Source organism: Gasterosteus aculeatus, chromosome Y (genome assembly GCF_964276395.1).
Source record: "Gasterosteus aculeatus chromosome Y, fGasAcu3.hap1.1, whole genome shotgun sequence".
Lineage (NCBI taxonomy): Eukaryota > Metazoa > Chordata > Actinopteri > Perciformes > Gasterosteidae > Gasterosteus > Gasterosteus aculeatus.
The window spans coordinates 11,488,427-11,506,669 of record NC_135709.1 but is presented as its reverse complement, the minus strand read 5'-3'; positions in this window follow the sequence as shown (position 1 = coordinate 11,506,669).

The following is an 18,243-nucleotide window of genomic DNA, read 5'->3' as shown; positions in this document are numbered from 1 at the left end:
TTCATGCTATCTTCACTATTTAGGCGTTTTCAGGAGGAGAAAAGGCCTAAAACAAACAGCATTCAAAAATGCATTGGGTAACAGTGTTTTCATCAAGCTAGAACCTCAGGAAAGTACATGTATCTGTTTCATGATGGTATCATGATTTGTGAATAGTTTTCAAACCTTTTTTGTTCAAACTAAGTTTTCATGCTTTCTTCACTATTAAGGCGTTTGCAGGCTGAGAGAAAGCTTAAAAACGCACAAAAGACAAGAATGCATTGGGTAACAGTGTTTTCATCAAGCTAGAACCTCAGGAAAGTACATTTATCTGTTTCACGATAGTATCATGATTTGTGAATAGTTTTCCAACCTTTTTTGTTCAAACTAAGTTTTTATGCTTTCCTCACTATTAAGGCGTTTGCAGGCTGAGAGAAGGCTTAAAAACGTACCAAAGACATGAATGCATTGGGTAACAGTGTTTTCATCAAGCTAGAACCTCAGGAAAGTACATTCATCTGTTTCATGATGGTATCATGATTTGTGAATAGTTTTCCAACCTTTTTTGTTCAAACTAAGTTTTCATGCTTTCTTCACTATTAAGGCGTTTGCAGGCTGAGAGAAGGCTTAAAAACGCACAAAAGACAAGCATGCATTGGTTAACAGTGTTTTATCAAGCTAGAACCTCAGAAAAGTACATTTATCTGTTTCATGATGGTGTCATGATTTGTGAACAGTTTTCCAACCTTTTTGGTTCAAACTAAGTTTTCATGCTTTCTTCACTATTAAGGCGTTTGCAGGCTGAGAGAAGGCTTAAAAAAGCACAGCATACAAGAATGCATTGGGTACCAGTGTTTTCATCAAGCTAGAATGTGAGGAAAGTACATTTATCTGTTTCATGATGGTATCATGATTTGTGAATAGTTTTCAAACCTTTTTTGTTCAAACTAAGTTTTCATGCTATCTTCACTATTAAGGCGTTTGCAGGCTGAGAGAAGGCTTAAAAACGCACAAAAGACAAGAATGCATTGGGTAACAGTGTTTTCATCAAGCTAGAACCTCAGGAAAGTACATGTATCTGTTTCATGATGGTATCATGATTTGTGAATAGTTTTCCAACCTTTTTTGTTCAAACTAAGTTTTCATGCTATCTTCACTATTTAGGCGTTTTCAGGAGGAGAAAAGGCCTAAAACAAACAGCATTCAAAAATGCATTGGGTAACAGTGTTTTCATCAAGCTAGAACCTCAGGAAAGTACATGTATCTGTTTCATGATGGTATCATGATTTGTGAATAGTTTTCCAACCTTTTTTGTTCAAACTAAGTTTTCATGCTTTCTTCACTATTAAGGCGTTTGCAGGCTGAGAGAAAGCTTAAAAACGCACAAAAGAAAAGAATGCATTGGTTAACAGTGTTTTATCAAGCTAGAACCTCAGAAAAGTACATTTATCTGTTTCATGATGGTGTCATGATTTGTGAACAGTTTTCCAACCTTTTTGGTTCAAACTAAGTTTTCATGCTTTCTTCACTATTAAGGCGTTTGCAGGCTGAGAGAAGGCTTAAAAAAGCACAGCATACAAGAATGCATTGGGTACCAGTGTTTTCATCAAGCTAGAATGTGAGGAAAGTACATTTATCTGTTTCATGATGGTATCATGATTTGTGAATAGTTTTCAAACCTTTTTTGTTCAAACTAAGTTTTCATGCTATCTTCACTATTAAGGCGTTTGCAGGCTGAGAGAAGGCTTAAAAACGCACAAAAGACAAGAATGCATTGGGTAACAGTGTTTTCATCAAGCTAGAACCTCAGGAAAGTACATGTATCTGTTTCATGATGGTATCATGATTTGTGAATAGTTTTCCAACCTTTTTTGTTCAAACTAAGTTTTCATGCTATCTTCACTATTTAGGCGTTTTCAGGAGGAGAAAAGGCCTAAAACAAACAGCATTCAAAAATGCATTGGGTAACAGTGTTTTCATCAAGCTAGAACCTCAGGAAAGTACATGTATCTGATTCATGATGGTATCATGATTTGTGAATAGTTTTCCAACCTTTTTTGTTCAAACTAAGTTTTCATGCTTTCTTCACTATTAAGGCGTTTGCAGGCTGAGAGAAGGCTTAAAAACGCACAAAAGACAAGAATGCATTGGGTACCAGTGTTTTCATCAAGCTAGAATGTGAGGAAAGTACATTTATCTGTTTCATGATGGTATCATGATTTGTGAATAGTTTTCCAACCTTTTTGGTTCAAACTAAGTTTTCATGCTTTCTTCACTATTAAGGTGTTTGCAGGCTGAGAGAAGGCTTAAAAACGCACAAAAGACAAGAATGCATTGGGTAACAGTGTTTTCATCAAGCTAGAACCTCAGGAAAGTACATTTATCTGTTTCACGATAGTATCATGATTTGTGAATAGTTTTCCAACCTTTTTTGTTCAAACTAAGTTTTCATGCTTTCTTCACTATTAAGGCGTTTGCAGGCTGAGAGAAGGCTTAAAAAAGCACAACATACAAGAATGCATTGGGTACCAGTGTTTTCATCAAGCTAGAATGTGAGGAAAGTATATTTATCTGTTTTATGATGGTATCATGATTTGTGAATAGTTTTCCAACCTTTTTTGTTCAAACTAAGTTTTCATGCTTTCTTCACTATTAAGGCGTTTGCAGGCTGAGAGAAGGCTTAAAAACGCACAAAAGACAAGCATGCATTGGTTAACAGTGTTTTATCAAGCTAGAACCTCAGAAAAGTACATTTATCTGTTTCATGATGGTGTCATGATTTGTGAACAGTTTTCCAACCTTTTTGGTTCAAACTAAGTTTTCATGCTTTCTTCACTATTAAGGCGTTTGCAGGCTGAGAGAAGGCTTAAAAAAGCACAGCATACAAGAATGCATTGGGTACCAGTGTTTTCATCAAGCTAGAACCTCAGGAAAGTACATGTATCTGTTTCATGATGGTATCATGATTTGTGAATAGTTTTCAAACCTTTTTTGTTCAAACTAAGTTTTCATGCTATCTTCACTATTAAGGCGTTTGCAGGCTGAGAGAAGGCTTAAAAACGCACAAAAGACAAGAATGCATTGGGTAACAGTGTTTTCATCAAGCTAGAACCTCAGGAAAGTACATGTATCTGTTTCATGATGGTATCATGATTTGTGAATAGTTTTCCAACCTTTTTTGTTCAAACTAAGTTTTCATGCTATCTTCACTATTTAGGCGTTTTCAGGAGGAGAAAAGGCCTAAAACAAACAGCATTCAAAAATGCATTGGGTAACAGTGTTTTCATCAAGCTAGAACCTCAGGAAAGTACATGTATCTGATTCATGATGGTATCATGATTTGTGAATAGTTTTCCAACCTTTTTTGTTCAAACTAAGTTTTCATGCTTTCTTCACTATTAAGGCGTTTGCAGGCTGAGAGAAGGCTTAAAAACGCACAAAAGACAAGAATGCATTGGGTACCAGTGTTTTCATCAAGCTAGAATGTGAGGAAAGTACATTTATCTGTTTCATGATGGTATCATGATTTGTGAATAGTTTTCCAACCTTTTTGGTTCAAACTAAGTTTTCATGCTTTCTTCACTATTAAGGTGTTTGCAGGCTGAGAGAAGGCTTAAAAACGCACAAAAGACAAGAATGCATTGGGTAACAGTGTTTTCATCAAGCTAGAACCTCAGGAAAGTACATTTATCTGTTTCACGATAGTATCATGATTTGTGAATAGTTTTCCAACCTTTTTTGTTCAAACTAAGTTTTCATGCTTTCTTCACTATTAAGGCGTTTGCAGGCTGAGAGAAGGCTTAAAAAAGCACAACATACAAGAATGCATTGGGTACCAGTGTTTTCATCAAGCTAGAATGTGAGGAAAGTATATTTATCTGTTTTATGATGGTATCATGATTTGTGAATAGTTTTCCAACCTTTTTTGTTCAAACTAAGTTTTCATGCTTTCTTCACTATTAAGGCGTTTGCAGGCTGAGAGAAGGCTTAAAAACGCACAAAAGACAAGCATGCATTGGTTAACAGTGTTTTATCAAGCTAGAACCTCAGAAAAGTACATTTATCTGTTTCATGATGGTGTCATGATTTGTGAACAGTTTTCCAACCTTTTTGGTTCAAACTAAGTTTTCATGCTTTCTTCACTATTAAGGCGTTTGCAGGCTGAGAGAAGGCTTAAAAAAGCACAGCATACAAGAATGCATTGGGTACCAGTGTTTTCATCAAGCTAGAATGTGAGGAAAGTACATTTATCTGTTTCATGATGGTATCATGATTTGTGAATAGTTTTCAAACCTTTTTTGTTCAAACTAAGTTTTCATGCTATCTTCACTATTAAGGCGTTTGCAGGCTGAGAGAAGGCTTAAAAACGCACAAAAGACAAGAATGCATTGGGTAACAGTGTTTTCATCAAGCTAGAACCTCAGGAAAGTACATGTATCTGTTTCATGATGGTATCATGATTTGTGAATAGTTTTCCAACCTTTTTTGTTCAAACTAAGTTTTCATGCTATCTTCACTATTTAGGCGTTTTCAGGAGGAGAAAAGGCCTAAAACAAACAGCATTCAAAAATGCATTGGGTAACAGTGTTTTCATCAAGCTAGAACCTCAGGAAAGTACATGTATCTGTTTCATGATGGTATCATGATTTGTGAATAGTTTTCCAACCTTTTTTGTTCAAACTAAGTTTTCATGCTTTCTTCACTATTAAGGCGTTTGCAGGCTGAGAGAAAGCTTAAAAACGCACAAAAGAAAAGAATGCATTGGTTAACAGTGTTTTATCAAGCTAGAACCTCAGAAAAGTACATTTATCTGTTTCATGATGGTGTCATGATTTGTGAACAGTTTTCCAACCTTTTTGGTTCAAACTAAGTTTTCATGCTTTCTTCACTATTAAGGCGTTTGCAGGCTGAGAGAAGGCTTAAAAAAGCACAGCATACAAGAATGCATTGGGTACCAGTGTTTTCATCAAGCTAGAATGTGAGGAAAGTACATTTATCTGTTTCATGATGGTATCATGATTTGTGAATAGTTTTCAAACCTTTTTTGTTCAAACTAAGTTTTCATGCTATCTTCACTATTAAGGCGTTTGCAGGCTGAGAGAAGGCTTAAAAACGCACAAAAGACAAGAATGCATTGGGTAACAGTGTTTTCATCAAGCTAGAACCTCAGGAAAGTACATGTATCTGTTTCATGATGGTATCATGATTTGTGAATAGTTTTCCAACCTTTTTTGTTCAAACTAAGTTTTCATGCTATCTTCACTATTTAGGCGTTTTCAGGAGGAGAAAAGGCCTAAAACAAACAGCATTCAAAAATGCATTGGGTAACAGTGTTTTCATCAAGCTAGAACCTCAGGAAAGTACATGTATCTGATTCATGATGGTATCATGATTTGTGAATAGTTTTCCAACCTTTTTTGTTCAAACTAAGTTTTCATGCTTTCTTCACTATTAAGGCGTTTGCAGGCTGAGAGAAGGCTTAAAAACGCACAAAAGACAAGAATGCATTGGGTACCAGTGTTTTCATCAAGCTAGAATGTGAGGAAAGTACATTTATCTGTTTCATGATGGTATCATGATTTGTGAATAGTTTTCCAACCTTTTTGGTTCAAACTAAGTTTTCATGCTTTCTTCACTATTAAGGTGTTTGCAGGCTGAGAGAAGGCTTAAAAACGCACAAAAGACAAGAATGCATTGGGTAACAGTGTTTTCATCAAGCTAGAACCTCAGGAAAGTACATTTATCTGTTTCACGATAGTATCATGATTTGTGAATAGTTTTCCAACCTTTTTTGTTCAAACTAAGTTTTCATGCTTTCTTCACTATTAAGGCGTTTGCAGGCTGAGAGAAGGCTTAAAAAAGCACAACATACAAGAATGCATTGGGTACCAGTGTTTTCATCAAGCTAGAATGTGAGGAAAGTATATTTATCTGTTTTATGATGGTATCATGATTTGTGAATAGTTTTCCAACCTTTTTTGTTCAAACTAAGTTTTCATGCTTTCTTCACTATTAAGGCGTTTGCAGGCTGAGAGAAGGCTTAAAAACGCACAAAAGACAAGAATGCATTGGGTAACAGTGTTTTCATCAAGCTAGAACCTCAGGAAAGTACATGTATCTGTTTCATGATGGTATCATGATTTGTGAATAGTTTTCCAACCTTTTTGGTTCAAACTAAGTTTTCATGCTATCTTCACTATCTAGGCGTTTTCAGGAGGAGAAAAGGCCTAAAACAAACAGCATTCAAATATGCATTGGGTAACAGTGTTTTTATCAAGCTAGAACCTCAGGAAAGTACATGTATCTGTTTCATGATGGTATCATGATTTGTGAATAGTTTTCCAACCTTTTTGGTTCAAACTAAGTTTTCATGCTTTCTTCACTATTAAGGCGTTTGCAGGCTGAGAGAAGGCTTAAAAACGCACAAAAGACAAGAATGCATTGGGTAACAGTGTTTTCATCAAGCTAGAACCTCAGGAAAGTACATGTATCTGTTTCATGATGGTATCATGATGTGTGAATAGTTTTCCAACCTTTTTTGTTCAAACTAAGTTTTCATGCTATCTTCACTATTTAGGCGTTTTCAGGAGGAGAAAAGGCCTAAAACAAACAGCATTCAAAAATGCATTGGGTAACAGTGTTTTCATCAAGCTAGAACCTCAGGAAAGTACATGTATCTGATTCATGATGGTATCATGATTTGTGAATAGTTTTCCAACCTTTTTTGTTCAAACTAAGTTTTCATGCTTTCTTCACTATTAAGGCGTTTGCAGGCTGAGAGAAGGCTTAAAAACGCACAAAAGACAAGAATGCATTGGGTACCAGTGTTTTCATCAAGCTAGAATGTGAGGAAAGTACATTTATCTGTTTCATGATGGTATCATGATTTGTGAATAGTTTTCCAACCTTTTTGGTTCAAACTAAGTTTTCATGCTTTCTTCACTATTAAGGTGTTTGCAGGCTGAGAGAAGGCTTAAAAACGCACAAAAGACAAGAATGCATTGGGTAACAGTGTTTTCATCAAGCTAGAACCTCAGGAAAGTACATTTATCTGTTTCACGATAGTATCATGATTTGTGAATAGTTTTCCAACCTTTTTTGTTCAAACTAAGTTTTCATGCTTTCTTCACTATTAAGGCGTTTGCAGGCTGAGAGAAGGCTTAAAAAAGCACAACATACAAGAATGCATTGGGTACCAGTGTTTTCATCAAGCTAGAATGTGAGGAAAGTATATTTATCTGTTTTATGATGGTATCATGATTTGTGAATAGTTTTCCAACCTTTTTTGTTCAAACTAAGTTTTCATGCTTTCTTCACTATTAAGGCGTTTGCAGGCTGAGAGAAGGCTTAAAAACGCACAAAAGACAAGAATGCATTGGGTAACAGTGTTTTCATCAAGCTAGAACCTCAGGAAAGTACATGTATCTGTTTCATGATGGTATCATGATTTGTGAATAGTTTTCCAACCTTTTTTGTTCAAACTAAGTTTTCATGCTATCTTCACTATTTAGGCGTTTTCAGGAGGAGAAAAGGCCTAAAACAAACAGCATTCAAAAATGCATTGGGTAACAGTGTTTTCATCAAGCTAGAACCTCAGGAAAGTACATGTATCTGTTTCATGATGGTATCATGATTTGTGAATAGTTTTCCAACCTTTTTTGTTCAAACTAAGTTTTCATGCTTTCTTCACTATTAAGGCGTTTGCAGGCTGAGAGAAGGCTTAAAAACGCACAAAAGACAAGAATGCATTGGGTACCAGTGTTTTCATCAAGCTAGAATGTGAGGAAAGTACATTTATCTGTTTCATGATGGTATCATGATTTGTGAATAGTTTTCCAACCTTTTTGGTTCAAACTAAGTTTTCATGCTTTCTTCACTATTAAGGCGTTTGCAGGCTGAGAGAAGGCTTAAAAACGCACAAAAGACAAGATGCATTGGGTAACAGTGTTTTCATCAAGCTAGAACCTCAGGAAAGTACATTTATCTGTTTCACGATAGTATCATAATTTGTGAATAGTTTTCCAACCTTTTTTGTTCAAACTAAGTTTTCATGCTTTCTTCACTATTAAGGCGTTTGCAGGCTGAGAGAAGGCTTAAAAAAGCACAGCATACAAGAATGCATTGGGTACCAGTGTTTTCATCAAGCTAGAATGTGAGGAAAGTATATTTATCTGTTTCATGATGGTATCATGATTTGTGAATAGTTTTCCAACCTTTTTTGTTCAAACTAAGTTTTCATGCTTTCTTCACTATTAAGGCGTTTGCAGGCTGAGAGAAGGCTTAAAAACGCACAAAAGAAAAGAATGCATTGGTTAACAGTGTTTTATCAAGCTAGAACCTCAGGAAAGTACATTTATCTGTTTCATGATGGTATCATGATTTGTGAACTGTTTTCCAACCTTTTTGGTTCAAACTAAGTTTTCATGCTTTCTTCACTATTAAGGCGTTTGCAGGCTGAGAGAAGGCTTAAAAAAGCACAGCATACAAGAATGCATTGTTTAACAGTGTTTTCATCAAGCTAGAACCTCAGGAAAGTACATTTATCTGTTTCATGATGGTATCATGATTTGTGAATAGTTTTCCAACATTTTTAGTTCAAACTAAGTTTTCATGCTTTCTTCACTATTTAGGCGTTTTCAGCCTGAAGGAAGGCTTAAAAACGCACCAAAGACAAGAATGGATTTGGGTAAAAGTATTTACATCAAGCTTGAACCTCAGGAAAGTACATTCATCTGTTTGATGATGGTATCATGATTTGTGAATAGTTTTCCATCCTTTTTTGTTCAAACTAAGTTTTCATGCTATCTTCACTATTAAGGCGTTTGCAGGCTGAGAGAAGGCTTAAAAACGCACAAAAGACAAGCATGCATTGGTTAACAGTGTTTTATCAAGCTAGAACCTCAGAAAAGTACATTTATCTGTTTCATGATGGTGTCATGATTTGTGAACAGTTTTCCAACCTTTTTGGTTCAAACTAAGTTTTCATGCTTTCTTCACTATTAAGGCGTTTGCAGGCTGAGAGAAGGCTTAAAAAAGCACAGCATACAAGAATGCATTGGGTACCAGTGTTTTCATCAAGCTAGAATGTGAGGAAAGTACATTTATCTGTTTCATGATGGTATCATGATTTGTGAATAGTTTTCAAACCTTTTTTGTTCAAACTAAGTTTTCATGCTATCTTCACTATTAAGGCGTTTGCAGGCTGAGAGAAGGCTTAAAAACGCACAAAAGACAAGAATGCATTGGGTAACAGTGTTTTCATCAAGCTAGAACCTCAGGAAAGTACATGTATCTGTTTCATGATGGTATCATGATTTGTGAATAGTTTTCCAACCTTTTTTGTTCAAACTAAGTTTTCATGCTATCTTCACTATTTAGGCGTTTTCAGGAGGAGAAAAGGCCTAAAACAAACAGCATTCAAAAATGCATTGGGTAACAGTGTTTTCATCAAGCTAGAACCTCAGGAAAGTACATGTATCTGTTTCATGATGGTATCATGATTTGTGAATAGTTTTCCAACCTTTTTTGTTCAAACTAAGTTTTCATGCTTTCTTCACTATTAAGGCGTTTGCAGGCTGAGAGAAAGCTTAAAAACGCACAAAAGACAAGAATGCATTGGGTAACAGTGTTTTCATCAAGCTAGAACCTCAGGAAAGTACATTTATCTGTTTCACGATAGTATCATGATTTGTGAATAGTTTTCCAACCTTTTTTGTTCAAACTAAGTTTTTATGCTTTCCTCACTATTAAGGCGTTTGCAGGCTGAGAGAAGGCTTAAAAACGTACCAAAGACATGAATGCATTGGGTAACAGTGTTTTCATCAAGCTAGAACCTCAGGAAAGTACATTCATCTGTTTCATGATGGTATCATGATTTGTGAATAGTTTTCCAACCTTTTTTGTTCAAACTAAGTTTTCATGCTTTCTTCACTATTAAGGCGTTTGCAGGCTGAGAGAAGGCTTAAAAACGCACAAAAGACAAGCATGCATTGGTTAACAGTGTTTTATCAAGCTAGAACCTCAGAAAAGTACATTTATCTGTTTCATGATGGTGTCATGATTTGTGAACAGTTTTCCAACCTTTTTGGTTCAAACTAAGTTTTCATGCTTTCTTCACTATTAAGGCGTTTGCAGGCTGAGAGAAGGCTTAAAAAAGCACAGCATACAAGAATGCATTGGGTACCAGTGTTTTCATCAAGCTAGAATGTGAGGAAAGTACATTTATCTGTTTCATGATGGTATCATGATTTGTGAATAGTTTTCAAACCTTTTTTGTTCAAACTAAGTTTTCATGCTATCTTCACTATTAAGGCGTTTGCAGGCTGAGAGAAGGCTTAAAAACGCACAAAAGACAAGAATGCATTGGGTAACAGTGTTTTCATCAAGCTAGAACCTCAGGAAAGTACATGTATCTGTTTCATGATGGTATCATGATTTGTGAATAGTTTTCCAACCTTTTTTGTTCAAACTAAGTTTTCATGCTATCTTCACTATTTAGGCGTTTTCAGGAGGAGAAAAGGCCTTAAACAAACAGCATTCAAAAATGCATTGGGTAACAGTGTTTTCATCAAGCTAGAACCTCAGGAAAGTACATGTATCTGTTTCATGATGGTATCATGATTTGTGAATAGTTTTCCAACCTTTTTTGTTCAAACTAAGTTTTCATGCTTTCTTCACTATTAAGGCGTTTGCAGGCTGAGAGAAAGCTTAAAAACGCACAAAAGAAAAGAATGCATTGGTTAACAGTGTTTTATCAAGCTAGAACCTCAGAAAAGTACATTTATCTGTTTCATGATGGTGTCATGATTTGTGAACAGTTTTCCAACCTTTTTGGTTCAAACTAAGTTTTCATGCTTTCTTCACTATTAAGGCGTTTGCAGGCTGAGAGAAGGCTTAAAAAAGCACAGCATACAAGAATGCATTGGGTACCAGTGTTTTCATCAAGCTAGAATGTGAGGAAAGTACATTTATCTGTTTCATGATGGTATCATGATTTGTGAATAGTTTTCAAACCTTTTTTGTTCAAACTAAGTTTTCATGCTATCTTCACTATTAAGGCGTTTGCAGGCTGAGAGAAGGCTTAAAAACGCACAAAAGACAAGAATGCATTGGGTAACAGTGTTTTCATCAAGCTAGAACCTCAGGAAAGTACATGTATCTGTTTCATGATGGTATCATGATTTGTGAATAGTTTTCCAACCTTTTTTGTTCAAACTAAGTTTTCATGCTATCTTCACTATTTAGGCGTTTTCAGGAGGAGAAAAGGCCTAAAACAAACAGCATTCAAAAATGCATTGGGTAACAGTGTTTTCATCAAGCTAGAACCTCAGGAAAGTACATGTATCTGTTTCATGATGGTATCATGATTTGTGAATAGTTTTCCAACCTTTTTTGTTCAAACTAAGTTTTCATGCTTTCTTCACTATTAAGGCGTTTGCAGGCTGAGAGAAAGCTTAAAAACGCACAAAAGACAAGAATGCATTGGGTAACAGTGTTTTCATCAAGCTAGAACCTCAGGAAAGTACATTTATCTGTTTCACGATAGTATCATGATTTGTGAATAGTTTTCCAACCTTTTTTGTTCAAACTAAGTTTTTATGCTTTCCTCACTATTAAGGCGTTTGCAGGCTGAGAGAAGGCTTAAAAACGTACCAAAGACATGAATGCATTGGGTAACAGTGTTTTCATCAAGCTAGAACCTCAGGAAAGTACATTCATCTGTTTCATGATGGTATCATGATTTGTGAATAGTTTTCCAACCTTTTTTGTTCAAACTAAGTTTTCATGCTTTCTTCACTATTAAGGCGTTTGCGGGCTGAGAGAAGGCTTAAAAACGCACAAAAGAAAAGAATGCATTGGTTAACAGTGTTTTATCAAGCTAGAACCTCAGGAAAGTACATTTATCTGTTTCATGATGGTATCATGATTTGTGAACAGTTTTCCAACCTTTTTGGTTCAAACTAAGTTTTCATGCTATCTTCACTATTTAGGCGTTTTCAGGAGGAGAAAAGGCCTAAAACAAACAGCATTCAAATATGCATTGGGTAACAGTGTTTTCATCAAGCTAGAACCTCAGGAAAGTACATGTATCTGTTTCATGATGGTATCATGATTTGTGAATAGTTTTCCAACCTTTTTGGTTCAAACTAAGTTTTCATGCTTTCTTCACTATTAAGGCGTTTGCAGGCTGAGAGAAGGCTTAAAAACGCACAAAAGACAAGAATGCATTGGGTAACAGTGTTTTCATCAAGCTAGAACCTCAGGAAAGTACATGTATCTGTTTCATGATGGTATCATGATTTGTGAATAGTTTTCCAACCTTTTTTGTTCAAACTAAGTTTTCATGCTTTCTTCACTATTAAGGCGTTTGCAGGCTGAGAGAAAGCTTAAAAACGCACAAAAGACAAGAATGCATTGGGTAACAGTGTTTTCATCAAGCTAGAACCTCAGGAAAGTACATTTATCTGTTTCACGATAGTATCATGATTTGTGAATAGTTTTCCAACCTTTTTTGTTCAAACTAAGTTTTTATGCTTTCCTCACTATTAAGGCGTTTGCAGGCTGAGAGAAGGCTTAAAAACGTACCAAAGACATGAATGCATTGGGTAACAGTGTTTTCATCAAGCTAGAACCTCAGGAAAGTACATTCATCTGTTTCATGATGGTATCATGATTTGTGAATAGTTTTCCAACCTTTTTTGTTCAAACTAAGTTTTCATGCTTTCTTCACTATTAAGGCGTTTGCGGGCTGAGAGAAGGCTTAAAAACGCACAAAAGAAAAGAATGCATTGGTTAACAGTGTTTTATCAAGCTAGAACCTCAGGAAAGTACATTTATCTGTTTCATGATGGTATCATGATTTGTGAACAGTTTTCCAACCTTTTTGGTTCAAACTAAGTTTTCATGCTATCTTCACTATTTAGGCGTTTTCAGGAGGAGAAAAGGCCTAAAACAAACAGCATTCAAATATGCATTGGGTACCAGTGTTTTCATCAAGCTAGAATGTGAGGAAAGTACATTTATCTGTTTCATGATGGTATCATGATTTGTGAATAGTTTTCCAACCTTTTTGGTTCAAACTAAGTTTTCATGCTTTCTTCACTATTAAGGCGTTTGCAGGCTGAGAGAAGGCTTAAAAACGCACAAAAGACAAGAATGCATTGGGTAACAGTGTTTTCATCAAGCTAGAACCTCAGGAAAGTACATTTATCTGTTTCACGATAGTATCATGATTTGTGAATAGTTTTCCAACCTTTTTTGTTCAAACTAAGTTTTCATGCTTTCTTCACTATTAAGGCGTTTGCAGGCTGAGAGAAGGCTTAAAAAAGCACAGCATACAAGAATGCATTGGGTACCAGTGTTTTCATCAAGCTAGAATGTGAGGAAAGTATATTTATCTGTTTCATGATGGTATCATGATTTGTGAATAGTTTTCCAACCTTTTTTGTTCAAACTAAGTTTTCATGCTTTCTTCACTGTTAAGGCGTTTGCAGGCTGAGAGAAGGCTTAAAAACGCACAAAAGACAAGAATGCATTGGGTAACAGTGTTTTCATCAAGCTAGAACCTCAGGAAAGTACATGTATCTGTTTCATGATGGTATCATGATTTGTGAATAGTTTTCCAACCTTTTTTGTTCAAACTAAGTTTTCATGCTTTCTTCACTATTAAGGCGTTTGCAGGCTGAGAGAAAGCTTAAAAACGCACAAAAGACAAGAATGCATTGGGTAACAGTGTTTTCATCAAGCTAGAACCTCAGGAAAGTACATTTATCTGTTTCACGATAGTATCATGATTTGTGAATAGTTTTCCAACCTTTTTTGTTCAAACTAAGTTTTTATGCTTTCCTCACTATTAAGGCGTTTGCAGGCTGAGAGAAGGCTTAAAAACGTACCAAAGACATGAATGCATTGGGTAACAGTGTTTTCATCAAGCTAGAACCTCAGGAAAGTACATTCATCTGTTTCATGATGGTATCATGATTTGTGAATAGTTTTCCAACCTTTTTTGTTCAAACTAAGTTTTCATGCTTTCTTCACTATTAAGGCGTTTGCGGGCTGAGAGAAGGCTTAAAAACGCACAAAAGAAAAGAATGCATTTGTTAACAGTGTTTTATCAAGCTAGAACCTCAGGAAAGTACATTTATCTGTTTCATGATGGTATCATGATTTGTGAACAGTTTTCCAACCTTTTTGGTTCAAACTAAGTTTTCATGCTATCTTCACTATTTAGGCGTTTTCAGGAGGAGAAAAGGCCTAAAACAAACAGCATTCAAATATGCATTGGGTAACAGTGTTTTCATCAAGCTAGAACCTCAGGAAAGTACATGTATCTGTTTCATGATGGTATCATGATTTGTGAATAGTTTTCCAACCTTTTTGGTTCAAACTAAGTTTTCATGCTTTCTTCACTATTAAGGCGTTTGCAGGCTGAGAGAAGGCTTAAAAACGCACAAAAGACAAGAATGCATTGGGTAACAGTGTTTTCATCAAGCTACAACCTCAGGAAAGTACATGTATCTGTTTCATGATGGTATCATGATTTGTGAATAGTTTTCCAACCTTTTTTGTTCAAACTAAGTTTTCATGCTATCTTCACTATTTAGGCGTTTTCAGGAGGAGAAAAGGCCTAAAACAGACAGCATTCAAAAATGCATTGGGTAACAGTGTTTTCATCAAGCTAGAACCTCAGGAAAGTACATGTATCTGTTTCATGATGGTATCATGATTTGTGAATAGTTTTCCAACCTTTTTTGTTCAAACTAAGTTTTCATGCTTTCTTCACTATTAAGGCGTTTGCAGGCTGAGAGAAGGCTTAAAAACGCACAAAAGACAAGAATGCATTGGGTACCAGTGTTTTCATCAAGCTAGAATGTGAGGAAAGTACATTTATCTGTTTCATGATGGTATCATGATTTGTGAATAGTTTTCCAACCTTTTTGGTTCAAACTAAGTTTTCATGCTTTCTTCACTATTAAGGCGTTTGCAGGCTGAGAGAAGGCTTAAAAACGCACAAAAGACAAGAATGCATTGGGTAACAGTGTTTTCATCAAGCTAGAACCTTAGGAAAGTACATTTATCTGTTTCACGATAGTATCATGATTTGTGAATAGTTTTCCAACCTTTTTTGTTCAAACTAAGTTTTCATGCTTTCTTCACTATTAAGGCGTTTGCAGGCTGAGAGAAGGCTTAAAAAAGCACAGCATACAAGAATGCATTGGGTACCAGTGTTTTCATCAAGCTAGAATGTGAGGAAAGTATATTTATCTGTTTCATGATGGTATCATGATTTGTGAATAGTTTTCCAACCTTTTTTGTTCAAACTAAGTTTTCATGCTTTCTTCACTGTTAAGGCGTTTGCAGGCTGAGAGAAGGCTTAAAAACGCACAAAAGACAAGAATGCATTGGTTAACAGTGTTTTATCAAGCTAGAACCTCAGGAAAGTACATTTATCTGTTTCATGATGGTATCATGATTTGTGAATAGTTTTCCAACATTTTTAGTTCAAACTAAGTTTTCATGCTTTCTTCACTATTTAGGCGTTTTCAGGCTGAAGGAAGGCTTAAAAACGCACCAAAGACAAGAATGGATTTGGGTAAAAGTATTTACATCAAGCTTGAACCTCAGGAAAGTACATTCATCTGTTTGATGATGGTATCATGATTTGTGAATAGTTTTCCAACCTTTTTTGTTCAAACTAAGTTTTCATGCTATCTTCACTATTAAGGCGTTTGCAGGCTGAGAGAAGGCTTAAAAACGCACAAAAGACAAGCATGCATTGGTTAACAGTGTTTTATCAAGCTAGAACCTCAGAAAAGTACATTTATCTGTTTCATGATGGTATCATGATTTGTGAACAGTTTTCCAACCTTTTTGGTTCAAACTAAGTTTTCATGCTTTCTTCACTATTAAGGCGTTTGCAGGCTGAGAGAAGGCTTAAAAAAGCACAGCATACAAGAATGCATTGGGTACCAGTGTTTTCATCAAGCTAGAATGTGAGGAAAGTACATTTATCTGTTTCATGATGGTATCATGATTTGTGAATAGTTTTCAAACCTTTTTTGTTCAAACTAAGTTTTCATGCTATCTTCACTATTAAGGCGTTTGCAGGCTTAGAGAAGGCTTAAAAACGCACAAAAGACAAGAATGCATTGGGTAACAGTGTTTTCATCAAGCTAGAACCTCAGGAAAGTACATGTATCTGTTTCATGATGGTATCATGATTTGTGAATAGTTTTCCAACCTTTTTTGTTCAAACTAAGTTTTCATGCTATCTTCACTATTTAGGCGTTTTCAGGAGGAGAAAAGGCCTAAAACAAACAGCATTCAAAAATGCATTGGGTAACAGTGTTTTCATCAAGCTAGAACCTCAGGAAAGTACATGTATCTGTTTCATGATGGTATCATGATTTGTGAATAGTTTTCCAACCTTTTTTGTTCAAACTAAGTTTTCATGCTTTCTTCACTATTAAGGCGTTTGCAGGCTGAGAGAAAGCTTAAAAACGCACAAAAGACAAGAATGCATTGGGTAACAGTGTTTTCATCAAGCTAGAACCTCAGGAAAGTACATTTATCTGTTTCACGATAGTATCATGATTTGTGAATAGTTTTCCAACCTTTTTTGTTCAAACTAAGTTTTTATGCTTTCCTCACTATTAAGGCGTTTGCAGGCTGAGAGAAGGCTTAAAAACGTACCAAAGACATGAATGCATTGGGTAACAGTGTTTTCATCAAGCTAGAACCTCAGGAAAGTACATTCATCTGTTTCATGATGGTATCATGATTTGTGAATAGTTTTCCAACCTTTTTTGTTCAAACTAAGTTTTCATGCTTTCTTCACTATTAAGGCGTTTGCGGGCTGAGAGAAGGCTTAAAAACGCACAAAAGAAAAGAATGCATTGGTTAACAGTGTTTTATCAAGCTAGAACCTCAGGAAAGTACATTTATCTGTTTCATGATGGTATCATGATTTGTGAACAGTTTTCCAACCTTTTTGGTTCAAACTAAGTTTTCATGCTATCTTCACTATTTAGGCGTTTTCAGGAGGAGAAAAGGCCTAAAAAAAACAGCATTCAAATATGCATTGGGTAACAGTGTTTTCATCAAGCTAGAACCTCAGGAAAGTACATGTATCTGTTTCATGATGGTATCATGATTTGTGAATAGTTTTCCAACCTTTTTGGTTCAAACTAAGTTTTCATGCTTTCTTCACTATTAAGGCGTTTGCAGGCTGAGAGAAGGCTTAAAAACGCACAAAAGACAAGAATGCATTGGGTAACAGTGTTTTCATCAAGCTAGAACCTCAGGAAAGTACATGTATCTGTTTCATGATGGTATCATGATTTGTGAATAGTTTTCCAACCTTTTTTGTTCAAACTAAGTTTTCATGCTATCTTCACTATTTAGGCGTTTTCAGGAGGAGAAAAGGCCTAAAACAGACAGCATTCAAAAATGCATTGGGTAACAGTGTTTTCATCAAGCTAGAACCTCAGGAAAGTACATGTATCTGTTTCATGATGGTATCATGATTTGTGAATAGTTTTCCAACCTTTTTTGTTCAAACTAAGTTTTCATGCTTTCTTCACTATTAAGGCGTTTGCAGGCTGAGAGAAGGCTTAAAAACGCACAAAAGACAAGAATGCATTGGGTACCAGTGTTTTCATCAAGCTAGAATGTGAGGAAAGTACATTTATCTGTTTCATGATGGTATCATGATTTGTGAATAGTTTTCCAACCTTTTTGGTTCAAACTAAGTTTTCATGCTTTCTTCACTATTAAGGCGTTTGCAGGCTGAGAGAAGGCTTAAAAACGCACAAAAGACAAGAATGCATTGGGTAACAGTGTTTTCATCAAGCTAGAACCTCAGGAAAGTACATTTATCTGTTTCACGATAGTATCATGATTTGTGAATAGTTTTCCAACCTTTTTTGTTCAAACTAAGTTTTCATGCTTTCTTCACTATTAAGGCGTTTGCAGGCTGAGAGAAGGCTTAAAAAAGCACAGCATACAAGAATGCATTGGGTACCAGTGTTTTCATCAAGCTAGAATGTGAGGAAAGTATATTTATCTGTTTCATGATGGTATCATGATTTGTGAATAGTTTTCCAACCTTTTTTGTTCAAACTAAGTTTTCATGCTTTCTTCACTGTTAAGGCGTTTGCAGGCTGAGAGAAGGCTTAAAAACGCACAAAAGACAAGAATGCATTGGTTAACAGTGTTTTATCAAGCTAGAACCTCAGGAAAGTACATTTATCTGTTTCATGATGG